The sequence below is a fragment of the Vulpes lagopus genome, chromosome 17 (genome assembly GCF_018345385.1).
Source record: "Vulpes lagopus strain Blue_001 chromosome 17, ASM1834538v1, whole genome shotgun sequence".
Taxonomy (NCBI): domain Eukaryota; kingdom Metazoa; phylum Chordata; class Mammalia; order Carnivora; family Canidae; genus Vulpes; species Vulpes lagopus.
Window position 1 is genome coordinate 37331628 of NC_054840.1, and position 19484 is coordinate 37351111.

Below are 19484 nucleotides of genomic sequence, written 5' to 3' on the forward strand. Positions count from 1 at the left end.
CCTCAGATGTCCTGACTTCAGATGAGTGGGATTCGCTTGGAGAAAATGCATCATTTCTCACCTTCGGTTGCCTGTCCTCCCCACACCAAACCCTAGCGCATTATCTGGCCCCTAATTACTGAAAACCAATTTTATAAACGTTAGGCCCAGGATGACAGACCTGAAGAAGATTGAGAGGAAATGAATATTTATAAATGAAAAGGGCAGAGGTTAACTATGCAACAGAGCATCATTAAATATCTTCTCCCTTAAAGCATTAAATATTTTGTGTGTATTTTATATTTTGTGAAAATGTCAAAAATGTCAATACTTATGCCATGCAATGCTAAAAAAAAATAAAAAATTATGATTTTTCGCTACACAATACTAATTTTAAAAAACAATGTCAAAATAAACTTATAATTCTACAGATATGCAAATGTCTTTGCCCCTTGAACTCCCTAAACCACTAAAATGTGATTTATTTTTCATTTTTCCTGCTGTCTAAAAACCTTTTAAAATTTAATCTTTGTTGTTTTTCAGAAGATGGATGTCTTGGGCAGTGGATTTGGATCAGGAAAATGAGCCCCTCACATCTCCTGTCTATATTTCATTTCCACCCGGCTTGCCACTGACACCTGACCCTTTCAATAACCACTGAAAATTAATTATTGAGTCAATCCCTGAAATCACAGGTTTAGGTTTAAATTCTGAGTTGAGAGCAAAATCTTTCCAAAGATTCCCTTCAACCTGGGAACTCCCACTGTGCCCAAAGGCAAGTGATTTATTTTTACCCTCTCTCCATATCTCCTGCAGGTAATGCCTCCAGAAATTAATCTAAACTCCATTTTAGAGCACATTGCCAAAATGCCAAATATTGCAGGTGTCCAGGGATCTCTTATGAATGATCTGGGATTTAAAACAAAACAATACAAAACAAAAAACCTAGATTGGTTATTGCAATTCTCTAGCCAGGGTTGTCTTTTCTCCTTCCAGTTCCCCAGAGTAGCATGTTTGTGTCTTGACATGCTTGACTTGGGGCCACTTGTTAAGATTCATTCTCTGCTTTGGATGCTGTGATCCTGGCTGGCACAGACCACCACACTGATCCCGGCAGTGCACTTCCCACCAGCGTACTCTCCGGGGCATCTGAAATGGTTTTCCCACAAGATGGACCTCACCGGGTGCCTGATGAGCTCCAGTGTTGGAAGTGCAGAGGGTCAGGTGGGCACATGGTGATGGAGCCATCAGAACGTAAAGAGATGTGTGTCTCACAAGGAGAGGGGAGTTTCAATCCATCTTCACAAGACAATCTGACCTTACTCATGGATGTTATTCACTGTCTCCTATGGTACATGTCTAGGCTGACACAGTGGGGTACAACAAATAAGGCAGCTGCGCACCAGCCATCACTCAAGAGACATTTTGCCCCAAGGGAACTAATCATGGACAGGAAAACTTATGCTTTGTTTTGGCAGAAACACTTGGCTATCTTACGAAACCAATATTTTATTTTATCTCATTTTATTTTTAAGGATTTATTTATTTATTTTAGAGAGTGAGAGAGAGAGAGAGAGAGAGAGAGAGAGACCATGAGCAGGGGGAGGGGCAGGAGAAGGAGAGGGAGAAGCAGACTCCTTGCTGACCTCAGAGCCTGATGTGGGGCTTGATCTTATAATCTGGAGAACATGACCTGAGCTGAAATCAAGAGTCTGATGCCGGGATCCCTGGGTGGCGCAGCGGTTTGGCGCCTGCCTTTGGCCCAGGGCGCGATCCTGGAGACCCCGGATTGAGTCCCACGTCGGGCTCCCGGTGCATGGAGCCTGCTTCTCCCTCTGCCTGTGTCTCTGCCTCTCTCTCTCTCTCTGTGACTATCATAAATAAATAAAAATTAAAAAAAAATATTTATAAAAAAAAATAAAAAGAGTCTGATGCCTCACTGACTGAGTCACCCAGGTGTTCTGAAACCAGCAGTTAAAAACAAGTATCAGTAAAACATATCCCAAAGGTTCCAATGCATTCTGGTAAAAATAAAATCATGGGACACTGTGCTGTGTATTCCATCGAAAATCTCCAAAAGACACATTTATTTTCTCACAGATTGCATTCTCGAGAGACAGATGCTGAGTTGGAGTTTGGATAGCGAGATGCTTCCTGGATAACTGCACCCAGGAGAAGGAAGGGAGGAAGCAAGATGGGCAGAGGAAGAAGTCGAATGTTCGATGCCGAACTGACAAAGCCCCTTCTCTCCTGGCAGGGAGCTCCGGAGAGAGCCTGCCCTTGAGTATCCTGGGTCAGGCTGGCAGGCCCGGGCTCCCTGTGTCTCTAACTGCAGGCTCCTGGCCAGGGTGTGCCCTCTGTGAGGTGAGCATCTGCAGCTGGGGCAGACCCTCAGGCAGCCCAGTTCTCATTCTCAGGCACATGCCCCATCAGCAAATGTCGAGTTCTCTGTGAAGGGGACTCGAGGGACAATCAACCCTCTTTGACAGCCTCATAGCAGACTGTCCATAAGCCTTTACCTTTATGGGATCCACAGCTATCCCACTCTTCCCTCTGCTCTGCTGTATGGAAAAATGCTGCTCTTTCAGTATGGTACTTAGCAACTGATGGGATCCACCCATCTCAGAAGGTGGCACAGGGAGCACACCTGACCATTCCCTTTGGGATCACACTCCCACACCCACTGACTTGTCAAAAACAGTGCTCCCACACGGATGCACTGAGGTGGAAGTTCAGATAAACATTCCCCACCTTCTTAGAGGAAGAAAAAATGTCAGTCAGCAGAACACATAAAGGACTTCCCTCCACCAGTAGGAGCCTGAGACCAACGACGTAGTCAGAAGCTGTTGTAAGGGTCTCAGTGAAGGGATGGGGTGACCTGGCAGTGTTGAGAATGGCCTGCAATTTTGGGGCAACTGTTTCAGCCAGTGGGTCCAGTGGGGGACCCATTTTACCCTCAGTAGATCTGAAAATGGGCTAAGGGGGTGATAACTCTTAGCAGTCCTTTTGGAGTGATTATTCTAGATTATTCCACATGACTTCTAGGATCTGCTGAGAAAAATTATTTCAGAACTATTTGAATCCTAAATATCAAAAAGTCAATCTTCATATGTAGAGTCCCTTTCACCAGAGGCCAGCCCATATCTCAGGTAGGCTCCTCATGTCCCTGCAAGGACATTGCCCTTCTTTCCACCATCCCAAGTACTACTGTGGTAGTGCCTCCCCCATACCTGTGATGGCCATTAGGCACATTTTTTTAGGTATATGCACTGAAGACATTAATGCTCTGAGGAAACAGTAAGAAACGCTGGATTAAAGAATTATTTAATTTTAGAAAAAGGAGGGGCACCTGAGTGGCTCAGTGGTTGAGCATCTGCCTTTGGCTCAGGTGATCCCGGGGTGTTGGGATTGAGTCATCCATTGGGCTCCCTTCAGGGAGCCTCCTTCTCCCTCTACCTATGTCCCTGCCTCTCTCTCTGTCTCTCATGAATAAATAAATAAAACCTTTTATAAAATTTTAGGAAAAGGATATGAAAAGGGAAACACAATCTCACATAATATAAAATGGCAGATAAATAAAGAATTAATAGGTTCTATCATAAATAAAAGTTAAATTTCAGTTTCATATTCGGATGGCTTTGATCTGTTTTTCATCTGAATGTGTCCACTCAGAGACCCAAGAACTTAAAAAGATAATCACAAAGAATAGAATTACCAATTGTGTATTTTAAAACATTAATTATTGAAGAAGACATCCTGAGGAACTGCTACATAAAACATTCAAAATAATGTGAAGGCATAAGTTATAATGTATCTTCTAAAACATATTTTCATATTTTTCCATGTACTATGTATGTATACATGTGGAAATAGATCAGAGGAACTAAATAACTAAATTGTAAAATAAAAATGGCAAATCAAATCCAACTACATCAATAATGGATAAAATAATCAAATCAAAGCTAGAAATTATCAGACTGGGTAGTATATAAAACAAGATTCTACTAATATGCTGCCCACAGAAGACACCCTTTAGATTCAAAGATGCAAAGAGATTGAATGTAAAAGGACAATCAAAGATAGTTCAAGCAAACTGCAACTGCAGGACAGTTGGAGTGCCTATACTCATATCAAACAACACAGACTTTAAACCAAAACATGTTACTGGAGATAAAGAGGGGATTTTATGATAATAAAAAGATCAACACTTCAGAAAAATGAAACAATTACAGACTGCATCCAGCAACAGCACCAAAATGTACAAAGTTAAAACTGACAGAGATGAATGGGGGCATAGACAGTTCAACAATATTCATGGACACCTCAGTACCCCACTTTCAATAATGGGCAGAATAACCAGGCCGAAAATTAAAAAGGAAGAAAGACCTCAACGCCACTGTAAGTGAATGGGAGCTAACACATCCAAAGGACCTCTCCCAGTCAGCAGATTGTACATTTTTCTCCAGGACATAAGGAACACTGGAATAGAACATATTTGAACATATTTTACTGAGTTTTTAAAAACTCAATAAATTTTGGGTGCCTGCATGGCTTAGTCGGTTAAATGTCCAGCTCTTGGCTTTGGCTCAAGTCATGATCTTAGGGTCCTGGGATGAGCCCACATAGGGCTCTGTGCTCAGCAAGGAGTCTGCTTAAGAATCTTACTCCCTCTGCCCCTCCTCCCTCTAAAAATAAATACATCTTAGAAACAACTCAATACATTTGAAAGTGTATCAATAATATTAAGTCTGTTCTCTGGCCACAGTGGAATTAATTTAGAAATTAATAACAGAAAAAAATTGGGAAATTCACAAATATGGGGATATTAACTAACACACACCTAAATAAGCAGTGGCTTAGAGAAGAAATAAAATATTTTTGTAGGGCTGAAGGAAATGGTGAGTTGCAAAGACAGTAACCAGGTTGCACAGTTTCCCCTTGGCTGTGATGATGGTTATACCCCTCTGTGAGTCCTGACCATCCCTTGTGCTGTGATCTTTCTGTGGGGGAATTGTGTGAATTATAAAGCTGCTTTAAAAAAGAAGGTAAAGTATGAGGATAATTTCCAATTCTACAGTTACTGAGAGGATTACTATTTCTTCAGAAACAACAGTACAAAGGGAAATCATTCAGAAAAATTTTTGTAAGCTTTCCGGAGCATTTAACTGTATTTTTGAAAATACCAAAGTGATTAATGGAAATATGGAAGTTCAAGCAATATCACACTTCCAAAAATACTTATGCAATAAGATCTTAGGGCAAATCAAAATAGAGAAAAAGTGAAATAAGAGAAAGATGTCTCTGAGAAATAGTTTGGTCAAGTGTATTTGCAATAGAATACAATAGAATACATGTCACTGCATCTCCAGAAACCTTTGAGCACTGAACTTAGTTTTAGGTGCACCTAGTCTTGGGTTGCTCCCAGCTTGCTCATGGAATTAAGCAGCATTCTTCTGTGGAGGGAGGAACCTTCATGCCAGGTCACAAGTGTTCCCCACAAATATATTTTCAATGACATTCATCAGTGACATGAAAAGACGAACTACAGAGCTTTCTGTATTGGATCTACCCATCACAGCTTGTAAACCACACTACTTACTTTATTAACAAAGTCAAAGTAAAAGCTTAAAAACATCTGCAGCAAGTCTGAAATGATACAAATTGTTACCAAAAGTTCTCAAAAGAACTAAATACGATTTCTAAGGGGGAAAAATGATGAACATGGTGAATGCTTTGCCTGGAGCAGGGCTCTTTACTGGGCTTTGAAACATTGATATGCTCAGTGGGCTTCAAAAGCTTGCCTTCAAACAACATTGTGGCCACTTAGTAAGTCCTTGGTTTCACCCATATAATGAACCACAGCCTTAGGGTGGAGAAATTCATTATCAAAATAGACACTACCTGGGTGGGTCAAGTGCCATAAATGAAAATTCTTGAAGGTCAGATGCCCAAAGTCTTCAGCCTCTTCACAGGATCATCTATTTCTGTCTTAAACTGAGTAGGAAAACTCTGAGAGTCATTTCCAAATAGCTGCACTAGGAGGGGGCAGGAGAGCAGGGAAGTGTACAGGTCCACTTTTAGGGGACCTGGGAATCTAAGAAGGAGAAACGGAGAAAGAGCTGGTGTGTCTGCTTGGTTTGAAGCAGCCTGTATTGTTATGCATACTATTATTATGCATGTACATTGCTTGACTGTAGCCTTGGATTCATTATACGTTTTCGTTATGTTAATCTCTTGAGTGGAACGATTTTTAAAAAGCAACATCAGAATCTGTTATGCAATACGATTGCAAAACTGTAGCTATAATTGTTTTAAAATATGACTTTTATAGGAGTGTCTGCCTTTAAAAATGTGAAACAAGGATTTCTACATTAACTAGAAAAAATGGATCAGGGCAGGATTTTCAGAGACCATGGCTGAATTCATTCTCACCAATGAAAGTGTAATTTTATTAGAAGCTATTGGGGTATTTTTCCTTAAAGTTAATTATTTTTAAATATTCCATTAACCATCTTTAATACTCAAAGGTGAATGTGAATTAATAGACTCTTTAAAATATAATTCCTAAATATCTAAAATGATAGCATCAATAATCTATTCTTCATTACTGAGTAAGATAAAGGCAAGATATCTGAATGATTCCTACAAAGTGCCATATTAGGGCAATGAGCTACAGGAATTCCCTGTCTCTTACTATCATTAATTCATGAGTAAAGTCATGTCACATATGCTAAGATTTTGTTTGCTATTTTTAGAATATTTGATTGTCATTTTTAAAATCCATTGGGTTGGGTTGAAGTTTACTAAAGTTATATATTAAAATACATTCATCTTATGAAAAATTACTACCTAATTACTGGATGTAATGATATTTGGAAATAAGGAAAATGCTTTCATATAGAACTCAGGAAAAAAAAAGAGTCGTAATAATTTCAGCTACAAAGCAGTCGGTTGAATGGCTCTACTTTGTTTCCCTTGACTAAATTTAGACACAGTCAATGACAATGAAATAGACAGAAATATTGAGGGATTAAGAGAGAATGGCAATTCTGGAAAAGCCACTGAAGGCTGTGGAATTGAATCCAGGAAAGGAAGAAGTGGGTGCTTCTTGAGGGGCTGAGTCCACTGTGGCAAAATAAGCATTTCTCCTCAGCATCACTCAGCAGAGCCTGATTCAAGAACTCACTGGAAAAAGAAGCAGCACTCAGAGCTCTGGGATAAGGTGCAAGCCTATCAGTGAGGCTAAAACAAATCCAACAGCTGAAGTGAAAGAGAAGGCACAGGAATCAAATTTAAGAAAACAACTTCTATCCTGAGAAATGCTAAGTGTAATAATTTTCTTTGTTTTTCTTGGTGTTCTACAGTTTCTGTTTCCAAGACAGTCCAGGGAAAGGGACTCATGTAAGTTTTATCAGATGCAGTGCAGGAGGTCAATGAAAGGAAGGAGCCTATCCATCCCTTCCTGAAGTTTCCAGTAGCCCTTTCTGAAACATTTAAGAGCAGAAAGGAAGAAAATAAACCTTTACAAAGATGCTCTTATGTGCCAACACAGAGCCAGCTACTTCCCATTAACTATCCCTGTAACTCCCAAGAAGCATTTGAAATAGGCCTGTTAGCTTCATTTTACAATAAAGCTGTTTGGAAACAGGGATTCATAAGAAATGTAACTTGTTCAAGATTCAGGACAACAAATGCTTACAGCCCAGAACTAAGTCCAGGACTGTTGTCCTCATAGGTCTGAGCTTATTCTAGTCTTCAAAACAGAGAAAGCCCCTAACCTGAGCAGAGGCACCACATAGCTCTGGGTGCCCCTGGAGACTGTCCCAGAATGGGTGCCCTGCTCTGCATCAGCATCCACGTCTCTTTCACTCTGTGGCTGTAAGCACGTGGGGAAGCTGTATGTTGAAGAGCTGAGGGAGAGGTATTTTAGGCTGGCCCTGAGGGCTTGTTGGGACACCAGTGCGATGACTGGCATCAGTCCTATGGCTCTCACTACCTGTCCCCAGGTTCAGAGAGACCATTCCTTATAGCCCAGCTTCCCAGTAAACGACATGCAAGGACCAAGGTCACGGTTCAGGACCCCCTCCCTGGGGGTCAAGCCAGCCTGGTGGTACTCACTCTTAAAGTCATCCTCCTACAGATGCAGTTGACACAACAGTGGAAATGAGTGGTTTCAGAGGATGTAAGTACATTTACTGAATTGAGTGTTCTTCATCTACACCCAAATTGCATTCAATCACATCTCAACTGAGATTAAAGCTAAACTTCTGCTGCATGGCCACAGAATCACTGTTTCTAGATCCCCAATGTGCTGCCAGGTCCTAGTCTCTGTTTTTCTCACCTTGGATGGTCCCCATTCTGTGCCTTCCCTTCCATGGACATTGAGGGTGTTTAACAACTAACTGAGCTGGGATTTTGCTGACTTGCACTCATTGGTGTGTGATGTCAAGGGCTGGCCCAAGGGGAATCCCGGCTGGTCAGGGGGCCGGGTGGTTGGCCTCCTTTAACACTGTCCTGCAGGACCTCACTTATCTGTCCTTGTTTTATCTACCTCTTCTCTGACACTCGAAGTTCAGTTACTCTGTTTTAACTTTGAGATTGTTAAATTCCCACCAAACAAACAGCGTAATGGATAAAGAGTTCATCTCAATCATGCCTTTGTGAATATTGAGACTCTCTGTACAGGGTAGGGGCTCAGGCACAGAGGAGGACATAGGGAAGAAAGAACACATGCTTATAGGGCAGCAATTTGGAGAAACTGCAAAATCAAAGTGCAGTGTGGGCCTTCTGACATGTCCTCCTGGCACCTGTCTACACGTAGACGCAATCTCAACTCAGTGAAAGAGAATTCTGCTTGCCTCTCAGGTTGCTTGGGAATCTCACATTCATCTCCCCTTCAGCAAGTAGATACATCTCTCCTCACCTTTTCTTTGCAACCTTGCTGGTCCAAACACACCAAGAGGTTCAGCAGAACAAAGGAAGATTCCTTTTGTTCTTGGGTGGGGACATACCAGCCTTCTCTTGGTAATAGAAGATATTTGCTGTTATCCATACAATGTGGTTAGCAATGGAAACTATAGGTGTAAACTTCTGATCCCCCATCAGACACATTGCTGCAGAGAATCCTCAGCCACGTTCCATCTACCAAGAATGCATCTAATAAAGACATCTAGTGGCCCTTCCAGTATTCGTGCTGGCCTCTGGGGCTGCTTTCTCCAATGGCACATTTCATCTCACAGCTGAAAGAAAGACCAGTAAATAACGTGGACTCATTCCAGAATGGAAAGAAGAGGGTAGGATTCCTGGACCACAGCCCTGCGCTGGGGTTACTTACTCTGCTAGAAACCTGGTCTCGCAGAGATTCCTGAGGTTTTGAAAAGATCTTGTCAAGCATAGCCCTGAGATAAATGCTTAGTCAAAAAATAGTCATTTTTAAGCTTAACAAAATGTATTGGTTTCCAAATATACACAGTGTTTTGGTCACAGTTTCTCTTGAGGAAATATCAGTTTTCTCGTAGTACTGGGCAATTATTGCAAGCCTTGCTTTTCAAGTGGAACAAGACAAACTGATCTACTAGGAAAGAAATTCAGCCAGTAGAAATTTTATTTTATATGACATTAAGTATCCAGCACATTCAGTATGTCAACTTTGACCCTGTACCTAAAGAAAATGAGGGGGAATAACTTTACTTCTCCCCTGAGAGCTACTACCCATGATGGCAGCTAGCCGTTGGGAGGTAGTTATATTTCCAGGATGTATCGTTGACTTCTTTACTCCAAGGAGGCTCCATTTGCTTGAGTTGGAGTCTCAACTTGAGAGTTTGTTTGCTTTTTATTATTTATTTATTTATTTATTTATTTATAAGACTTTATTTATTTACTTGAGAGAGAGAGAGAGAGAGAGAGAGAGCACAAGTGGGGGTTGGTGAGTGTCAGAGGGAGAGGGACAAGCAGACTCCCTGCCGAGCAGGGAGTCTCATTCAGGGATCGACCTCAGGATCCTGGGACCATGACCAGAGCTGAAGGCAGGTGCTTAACTGACTGAGCCGCCCAGGTGCCCTGGATTCTGTTTTATTGGGCTCATTGCCTTTCTCTTAAAAAACCTCTGCCTGTCTCTCTAGTCCCTACAACTCACACATTGCCTGGTCTGCAACAGGCATCTAATAATTGCTTGCCAGGGAAGTTTGTGAATCCATTACCTAGAATAGGACTCTCTGCCATAAATTATTATGTATGATAAGCCAAGTCCCTGGAAGTAATTTCCAGTGGAACAGCACTGGGTTCTCTACATCATGGTCTGATAACTCCATAAACAAAAATCAAAATGAAATATGCTTGGCGTCTTCTTGATAACTTAGCTATGGATTCAGTTCAGTGATTTTTAAACCAACCAACCAGTACATATTGAGTAACATTTATGTGTAAGTTTCTGTGCTTTAAGAAGGCTTACCCTGCCTAACAAGGAAACTGGGAGAAATGGGGTAACAATCATTCAAATCAACATAACTGTTTTATAATTATATTACATAGGATTTTCTGTCCTTTGTTTTCTTTTTTTTTTGTTTTCTTCTTTTTTATATAAATTTATTTTTCATTGGTGTTCAATTTGCCAACATATAGAATAACACCCAGTGCTCATCCCATCAAGTGCCCCCCTCAGTGCCCGTCACCCAGTCACCCCCACCCCCCGTCCACCTCCCCTTCCACCACCCCTAGTTCATTTCTCAGAGTTAAGAGTCTTCATGTTCTGTCTCCCTTTCTGATATTTCCCACTCATTTTTTTCTCCTTTCCCCTTTATTCCCTTTCACTATTTTTTACAGTCCCCAAATGAATGAGACCATATAATGTTTATCCTCCGATTGATTTATTTCACTCAGCATAATACCCTCCAGTTCCATCCATGTCGAAGCAAATGGTGGGTATTTGTCATTTCTAATGGCTGAGTAATATTCCATTGTATACATAAACCACATCTTCTTTATCCATTCATCTTTCGATGGACACCGAGGCTCCTTCCACAGTTTGGCTATTGTGGCCATTGCTGCTAGAAACATCGGGCTGCAGGTGTCCCGGCATTTCACTGCATCTGTATCTTTGGGGTAAATCCCCAGCAGTGCAATTGCTGGGTCATAGGGCAGATCTATTTTTAACTCTTTGAGGAACCTCCACACAGTTTTCCAGAGTGGCTGCACCAGTTCACATTCCCACCAACAGTGTAAGAGGGTTCCCCTTTCTCCACATCCTCTCCAACATTTGTTGTTTCCTGCCTTGTTAACTTTCCCCATTCTCACTGGTGTGAGGTGGTATCTCATTGTGGTTTTGATTTGTATTTCCCTGATGGCAAGTGATGCGGAGCATTTTCTCCTGTGCTTGTTGGCTATGTCTATGTCTTCCTCTGTGAGATTTCTCTTCATGTCTTTTGCCCATTTCATGATTGGATTGTTTGTTTCTTTGCTGTTAAGTTTAATAAGTTCTTTATAGATCTTGGGAACTAGCCCTTTATCTGATACGTCATTTGCAAATATCTTCTCCCATTCTGTAGGTTGTCTTTTAGTTTTGTTGACTGTATCCTTTGCTGTGCAAAAGCTTCTTATCTTGATGAAGTTCCAATAGTTCATTTTTGCTTTTGTTTCTCTTGCCTTCACGGATGTATCTTCCAAGAAGTTACTGTGGCCGAGTTCAAAAAGGGTGTTGCCTGTGTTCTCCTCTAGGATTTTGATGGAATCTTGTCTCACATTTAGATATTTTATCCATTTTGAGTTTATCTTTGTGTATGGTGCAAGAGAGTGGTCTAGTTTCATTCTTCTGCATGTAGATGTCCAATTTTCCCAGCACCATTTATTGAAGAGACTGTCTTTTTTCCAGTGGATAGGATTTTCTGTTCTTTGAATGGTAGGAGAAAACACAAAGATATTCAGACAGATGAAATGCAGGAGGCTTTGTCACTTGCAGTTTCAAATAGAGGAGTGGCACCAATGCCATTCCTTTTCCAACCAGAACTTTAACAAAACTCTTTAATACCACAAGTCTTTATGCCTTTTTGTGTCATTCATGCTTTGCAATATTTCAGTGACTGGGTTGAGAAAGAACATAACCACAGGTGCTCTCTGAAGACATTTTAAACATTGTTACTAGAATAAAAACTCAAGTCATATTCAGAGTTGGGACCAGACAAACAAAAAACCCTGAGTTCTGCATATTCTAAAGGCATCTGTTGACTTTAGAATTGCTTTTGTGTCTTTGTTATCGTTTGAAGAAGTGAAGATTTAAATGGCTCCTCCAAAGTCCCTGACAGAGTGCCATAGTCATCAAATGACACAGGGCACAAGTCAGAATGTAACAGGCCATGTGCTTGGGGCAGATGGTGTTTGGCAGTGGAATTAGGGTGGTATTATCACCCTATTTGGCAAATGCAACTTGACACCTCCCTTGGCTCCCAGCCTGAAACTCCCATATTGATCTGCTGTCTATAAACTCACTAGGAATTTGTGTGAAAGTTGGTTTGGTTTTCAGGGGAATAATGGCATCACAGATTTGATACTGTTTCATTAGGTCAAATAATATTTACTTTTTTTATTTTTTACTTTTTTTTTATTGGAGTTCAATTTGCCAACATATAGCATGGGCGCTGAAGGGGGCACTTGGCAGGATGACTATTTACTTTTTTAAAGTGTGCATTAGAGATGTGAAAATACTTTTTCTCGTAGAAATATTAAAATAACTTTTCTCCTATGAGTTCTTAAAAAGTATATACTACTTTCCAGATTTCATGTGTCACACCAAATAAATATAGGATTATTTAGGAAGAACTTATACTCTTGGTTTACATGCATACCATACGTGTATCTATGTCTACATGTATACATGGTACACACACACACACACACACACACACACACACACACACACACACTGGTTCTGTCATTGGAAGAAAGTGACTTTAACTTTTCTGGACCTGATTTTTTTTTTTTTTAATCAAAGCAGTTGGACAAGATGATCTTTAAGATTTTTCAGCCCAGGGCGTGATCCTGAAGTCCCAGGATGGAGTCTCACATCAGGCTCCCTGCGTGGAGCCTGCTTCTCCCTCTTCCCTTGTCTCTGTCTCTCTCTGTGTGTCTCTAATGAATAAATAAACAAATCTTTAAAAAAAAGAACTTATTAAATTCAACAGCAAAGAAACAAACAATCCAATCATGAAATGGGCAAAAGACATGAACAGAAATCTCACAGAGGAAGACATAGACATGGCCAACAAGCACATGAGAAAATGCTCCGCATCACTGGCCATCAGGGTAATGCGGTATTCTATCCTTGAAGGTTACTGAAACTGGATTAGGTTTTACAGCCTTGGTTCTATTAAAAGGAAAGATGAAGAAGAGGAAGGGGGTTTAATACCTGATGATTACAAAACATCTCTACTTATTACATTTTAATTTGTTCAAAGAAAGAGACACTAGTTGATCTCATGTCCTTGCTAATGTTTTTCAGAACTTGTAATTTCATATATTGGCATAAAATGAGATGAGTAAGCTGGCTTATCTCCCTTTGCTTATACCTTAAGGAAATTTTTTATTAATCTACAAGACCCCAGAATAGATGTTAACAACAAATAATGAGAGCACATGGTGGAAGGACTGATTCATTTGTAGTCCACCAGTGTTAACCCCTTACGAAAAACAGTTAAAAAAATTCATACAGTAATTTTAAAACAATCCTTAACAGTTCCAGAATCTCTAAGCCTGACACTATTTGATTCTTCTTTAAAATCTCTTTCCAGTTAAACATACTGATACTTGGAATTAAATAAAAGCCTCAGAGGGTATGCAGTACTTTTGCTTTTAAGATAATTTAAAATGGAGACACCTCAGATTTACCAGCGGCAATTAAGATTTCCTAAAATCAAATCCATATATATATATATCCTTTTTCATAAGAATGGATATAACTCCATGAAGCTCCTGTGCAAAGCTCAAGGACAATTAATATCAAGCTATTATCAAAAAGACAAGGAATAAAATATGTTGGCGAGATGTGGAGAAAAGAAAACTCTTATAAACTGTTGGAAATGTACATTGGTACAGCCAATGTGAAAATCAGTATGATGGTTCCTTAAAAAATTACAAGTAGAACTAGCCTATGATCCCACAGTTCCACTTCTAGATATATAACAAAAAGAATTGAAATAAAGGTCTTAAAGAAATATCTTCTCTTCCGTGTTCATGGTGGTGTTACTCACAGTAGTCAGGCATGGAAACAACTTAAATGTTCTTTAATGGATGAATGGATAAGGAAAATGTGATTACACACACACACACGGACTATGATTAAGTCATAAAGAAAATCTTGCTGTTTATTACAACATGGATTAATTTGGATGGCATCAAGCTAACATAAGCCAGACAAAGACAATTTACTCTATGGTATCACTTATCACTTATGCGTGCAATCTTAAGGGGAAAAAAGCCAATTTCATAGAACAGAGAATAGAGTGGTCAGGATGCCAAGGGCTGGGGGAAGGGGAAAATCAGGTGATATAGGTCAAAGGACATACATTTTTCAGTTATGCAAACAATATGTTCTGAGAATCTAATGCACAGCATGAGGACTAGAGTTAATAATGAGGTATTCTTTTTTTATAAATTTATTTTGTATTGGTGTTCAATTTGCCAACATATAGAATAACACCCAGTGCTCATCCCATCAAGTGCCCCCCTCAGTGCCCGTCACCCAGTCACCCCCACCCCCCGTCCACCTCCCCTTCCACCACCCCTAGTTTGTTTCCCAGAGTTAGGAGTCTCTCATGTTCTGTCTCCCTTTCTGATGTTTCCCACTCACTTTTTCTCCTTTCTTCTGTATTCCCTTTCACTATTTTTTATAGTCCCCAAATGAATGAGACCATATAATGTTTATCCTCCGATTGATTTATTTCACTCAGCATAATACCCTCCAGTTCCATCCATGTCGAAGCAAATGGTGGGTATTTGTCATTTCTAATGGCTGAGGAATATTCCATTGTATACATAGACCACATCTTCTTTATCCATTCATCTTTCAATGGACACCGAGGCTCCTTCCACAGTTTGGCTATTGTGGCCATTGCTGCTAGAAACATCGGGCTGCAGGTGTCCTGGCATTTCACTGCATCTGTATCTTTGGGGTAAATCCCCAGCAGTGCAATTGCTGGGTCATAGGGCAGATCTATTTTTAACTCATTGAGGAACCTCCACACAGTTTTCCAGAGTGGCTGCACCAGTTCACATTCCCACCAACAGTGCAAGAGGGTTCCCCTTTCTCCACATCCTCTCCAACATTTGTGGTTTCCTGCCTTGTTAATTTTCCCCATTCTCACTGGTGTGAGGTGGCAAAATATACAGTCAACAAAACTAAAAGACAACCTACAGAATGGGAGAAGATATTTGCAAATGACGTATCAGATAAAGGGCTAGTTTCCAAGATCTATAAAGAACTTATGGGCAGCCCCGATGGCTCAGCGGTTTAGCGCCGCCTTCAGCCCAGGGCGTGATCCTGAAGTCCCAGGATGGAGTCCCACATCAGGCTCCCTGCGTGGAGCCTGCTTCTCCCTCTTCCCTTGTCTCTGTCTCTCTCTGTGTGTCTCTAATGAATAAATAAACAAATCTTTAAAAAAAAAAAGAACTTATTAAATTCAACAGCAAAGAAACAAACAATCCAATCATGAAATGGGCAAAAGACATGAACAGAAATCTCACAGAGGAAGACATAGACATGGCCAACAAGCACATGAGAAAATGCTCCGCATCACTGGCCATCAGGGTAACGCGGTATTCTACCCTTGAAGGTTACTGAAACTGGATCTTATGCATTTTCACACACTCACAAAAAGAATAATTACCACCAAGAAATATAGACTTGAGGGGGCACCTGGGTTTGAGCATCTGCCTTCGATTTGGGGCGTGATCTCAGGGTCCTGGGATTAAGTCCTGCATTGGGCTCCCTGCATGGAGCCTACTTCTCCTTCTGCCTGTGTCTCTGCCTCTCTGTGTCTCTCATGAATAAATAAGTAAAATCTTTAAAAATAAAAAAAAAAAGAAATACAGAGATCAGAAGCAGTAAAGTACAGAGAAGATCTCTCTTTGGAGACCTACAGGAGGTTTCACAGTAGCAGAGACAGAAGCAATGATTTTGGATTCCTACCCTTAATCTTCCCGCCTACAGAAATAGTTCTTGGATGACTCTAAAAGCTGAAAATTTCAGTTTGCATAACAGTCTCTTACTAGCTTTTATCATTATGAGTCTGCATCGTTATGAAATACTCCTCAGCCCTCAGAAGAGGTTTATTTACAATTCAAACATTATTTTGCAGCATACCACTCTGGCAGGCTAGCAAGACTGTGCTTTTTAGGCTCTCCGTCTACTCTCAAGTCTAGCTTTGCCAAAACATCCAAATGTGTGGATGTATCTCCAGAACAGCAGCCACATTTTATTTGCCTTCATGTCCCCAGAAATAAGCCAGCGCCTGGCCCAGAGCTGGTGGGTGATCCATACATCTCTGTAATGGTGGTCCTTGAAGATAAAGCCATGGAGTCCCATATTTTTGTGGTATCTGCTTTGTATCCAGTCATGCACTGAACACCTACTTGACACATAGAAAATATGATGGCTCATTGCTCTACTTGTATACTTTTCTCAAATTATGACGTTAGTTCCTTGAAATGCAAAGAAAACATGGGTAAATGTAATCCACATTCCAGCTCTTCATCAAATTCTCTCTATTTTTATATTCAGGTACCAAGAAACCTGGAGCTCCTGCCTTGGTTTCCTAGGAGTGTCCTGTGTAAAGCATCATCACATTTTCTAAAACAGAAGTGGGGACAATATACAGCAACTCAACAATGCACCATGTCCAGATAAAGAGGATGTTCATGAGACATGTTTCAGATGCTGATCATTGTCATACTTGATTAATTTTGTTGATGCAGGAAATGAAAGAATAATGTAAATTGGAATATCTCCTGAAATATTAGATTTAGAATATAACGTCACCATAAAATATAAAGATCTATTTGCAACAATTTTGAAACATAAGGATTAAGCCAAACCAACAACCAAACAACAGAAATACAACAAATCAAACCAAACCAACAACAACAACAGTCCAGACATAAGAGCAAAACTAAATAACTCTCTAGACTTAAGAGTAAAAGTAAGTAACTACTCTTAAGCCTAAAATAAAAAGTTCTATTTCATCTATTTCAAACCACCTCCTCAAAGGAAGGAGTATAAGTTAACTTTGGGGAGACTTATTCATTTTTCTGTGGTGTCATTAACACATTAACATTTATTGTACAGAAATCAGATTTGGCTTTGGGGAATTTGAGTTTCCAGAAGTCCACATTGTGACTACTTTATTGTATGTAATCAAACATGAGTTTTCTAATGAAATGAAATAGGATATAGAAATGAGAAAGGATTTGATAAAACATGAAGGTGATACACTATTATTAGTCACCTGTTAATTTTAATCATTGTGCAGAAATTCCATCGAATTATGCCATATATGTATGATGTATGGAACACTCCGCATTCAGACTGTGCTAACGAGAATGAGAATGGTTCAGTAACTTCACAGAAGTGGAAACTCCTTCCTGTGGATTCCTGGAGACTCACAGGAGGGAGGTTTGCAGCAGGTGGGAGGTGGGCACTGTGGCCACGGAATGTAGCAAAGTTAACTGATCCCAAGAGAAATTACTTCCGTGACCAGGGCCCCTTGACTACATGCCCCTCATTGGGGTGGTCTAGATCTTGGTCTTGTTTACCATCGCAGAGGATTATCTGGGCCTGATACTGAATAAATGCTCAATTTAAGCTTGTATAGCTTGAATTTATTAGCAATACAATGTGGTCAACACAGGACATATACATACTGTTCTCAAGGCCCATGCTTTGGAAGGACATTGGTTTTGGAAGCAGAGAAAATCAGAGTGGAGGACCCAAGGAAAGATCACAGTGAAAAGAGTCACTGTGTCTCTGTTAGGACAGTGGAGATGGATTCTTTTATAACGTGGAGGAGAGGGCAGTGTGGTGACATTCCTGGGTCACTGATAATCCTCCTTCACATACAAAAGTCTAGGGCTTCCCAGACAAACAGGGCAAACCAAGTCCATATAGTAGACATGTCCTTTTCCAGGTTTTCCCATCACCAGTGGATTTCAGAAAATCATACGCCACCACCTGAGTCATGAGAGGGCTATATCATGGGTATTTATTGTTTTGCTCAGTTCAATTTTTATTCTGCCTTTTTCTGGTAATAAGGCTTCGGGGTTCAAAGGAGAAAGAGGGTGAGTCACATTCACCTTTCTAGGGTGAATGACTGTTCCCCACTTTTCATGGATCTGTGAGAGTTCCCAGGATGCAGGACTTTCAGTGATAAAACTAGGAGGCCTCCAGCAAATCAGGGAGAATCAGTAACCACTTCTCTGAGATCATACATAATAATATTCATCGGATTGCTCCTTCCTTCCAGGTTCAGGGGGTAGCATGCAACTTAATGCAGGCAGATCAGAATCTCTTCTGGAACGTGAATCTTGACAGGAAGAGAGAAAATCAAGGATAAAATACTTGAAACTCTGCCCCCAGAAGCAATTGTCCATCGTGTCTCACTTTCCAGGACTCCTGTGTTCGCTGGCTCTGGACCTTCTGAAAACTGATTGTTCAGCCACCGTGAACCATGTCAGCAGATTTCCCCTTTGCTCGAGTCAGCCAGAGTGGGGGTGTGTCAGTGACGCCAGACAACTCTCACAGGTGCTCAGAGGGGCCCCGGGAGTCGAGGTGGGAAAAGTGAGAGACGTTCACTGTGGGGTCAGTCCAGGCAAGGTCAGTGTGGAGGCAAGAGTTCTCTCTCCCTGCTTATCTCAAGGACAGAACAGGAAATCCTGCTGCCGACACAGCATTTGTTCAAGTGTTTCTGTTGTGCTCTGTGACTCACACCAACGCTTGTCCTGGATGAACCTCAAAGGGCTTGACAGAAGAGTGTTAAAGCCTTGGAAATAGATCAGCAGAGGAGGAGCATTTTGCCCAGAGAGGAGCTGTCTCCCCAAGGCCAGGACTCCACGATGATCCCCGGGACCACAGTGTTTAATGTTGGAAAAGCCCAGCTCGCCACCCCTATATCAGCAGTTGCTGCCAACAGAGGCTTAGCGGGGGTGAGGTGGGGCAGGGGACAGACTAAAGCCAAGGAGCAGATGGGGGGCTTGGCCTGGTGCTCCCAGAACCTGCCCCTGTCGGCCAAATGTGGGATTGCACGTGGTCTCCCCAGGGACTCCTCCTCCAGGCAAAGTGCAGCTCTCCTTTGATTCTCCTTTGAATCACCCAAAGGTGAACAGGATACCTACTAAACTGAACTGTGTGAAGCTGGGCCCCATGCTCGGGTCTACTGTAAGAGGCAGAGTACCCCAACTGGACCTCAATCCGGGAGCAATATCTCGACATGGGTCCCTATTTAATCAACTTGCCCAAGTGCAAATCC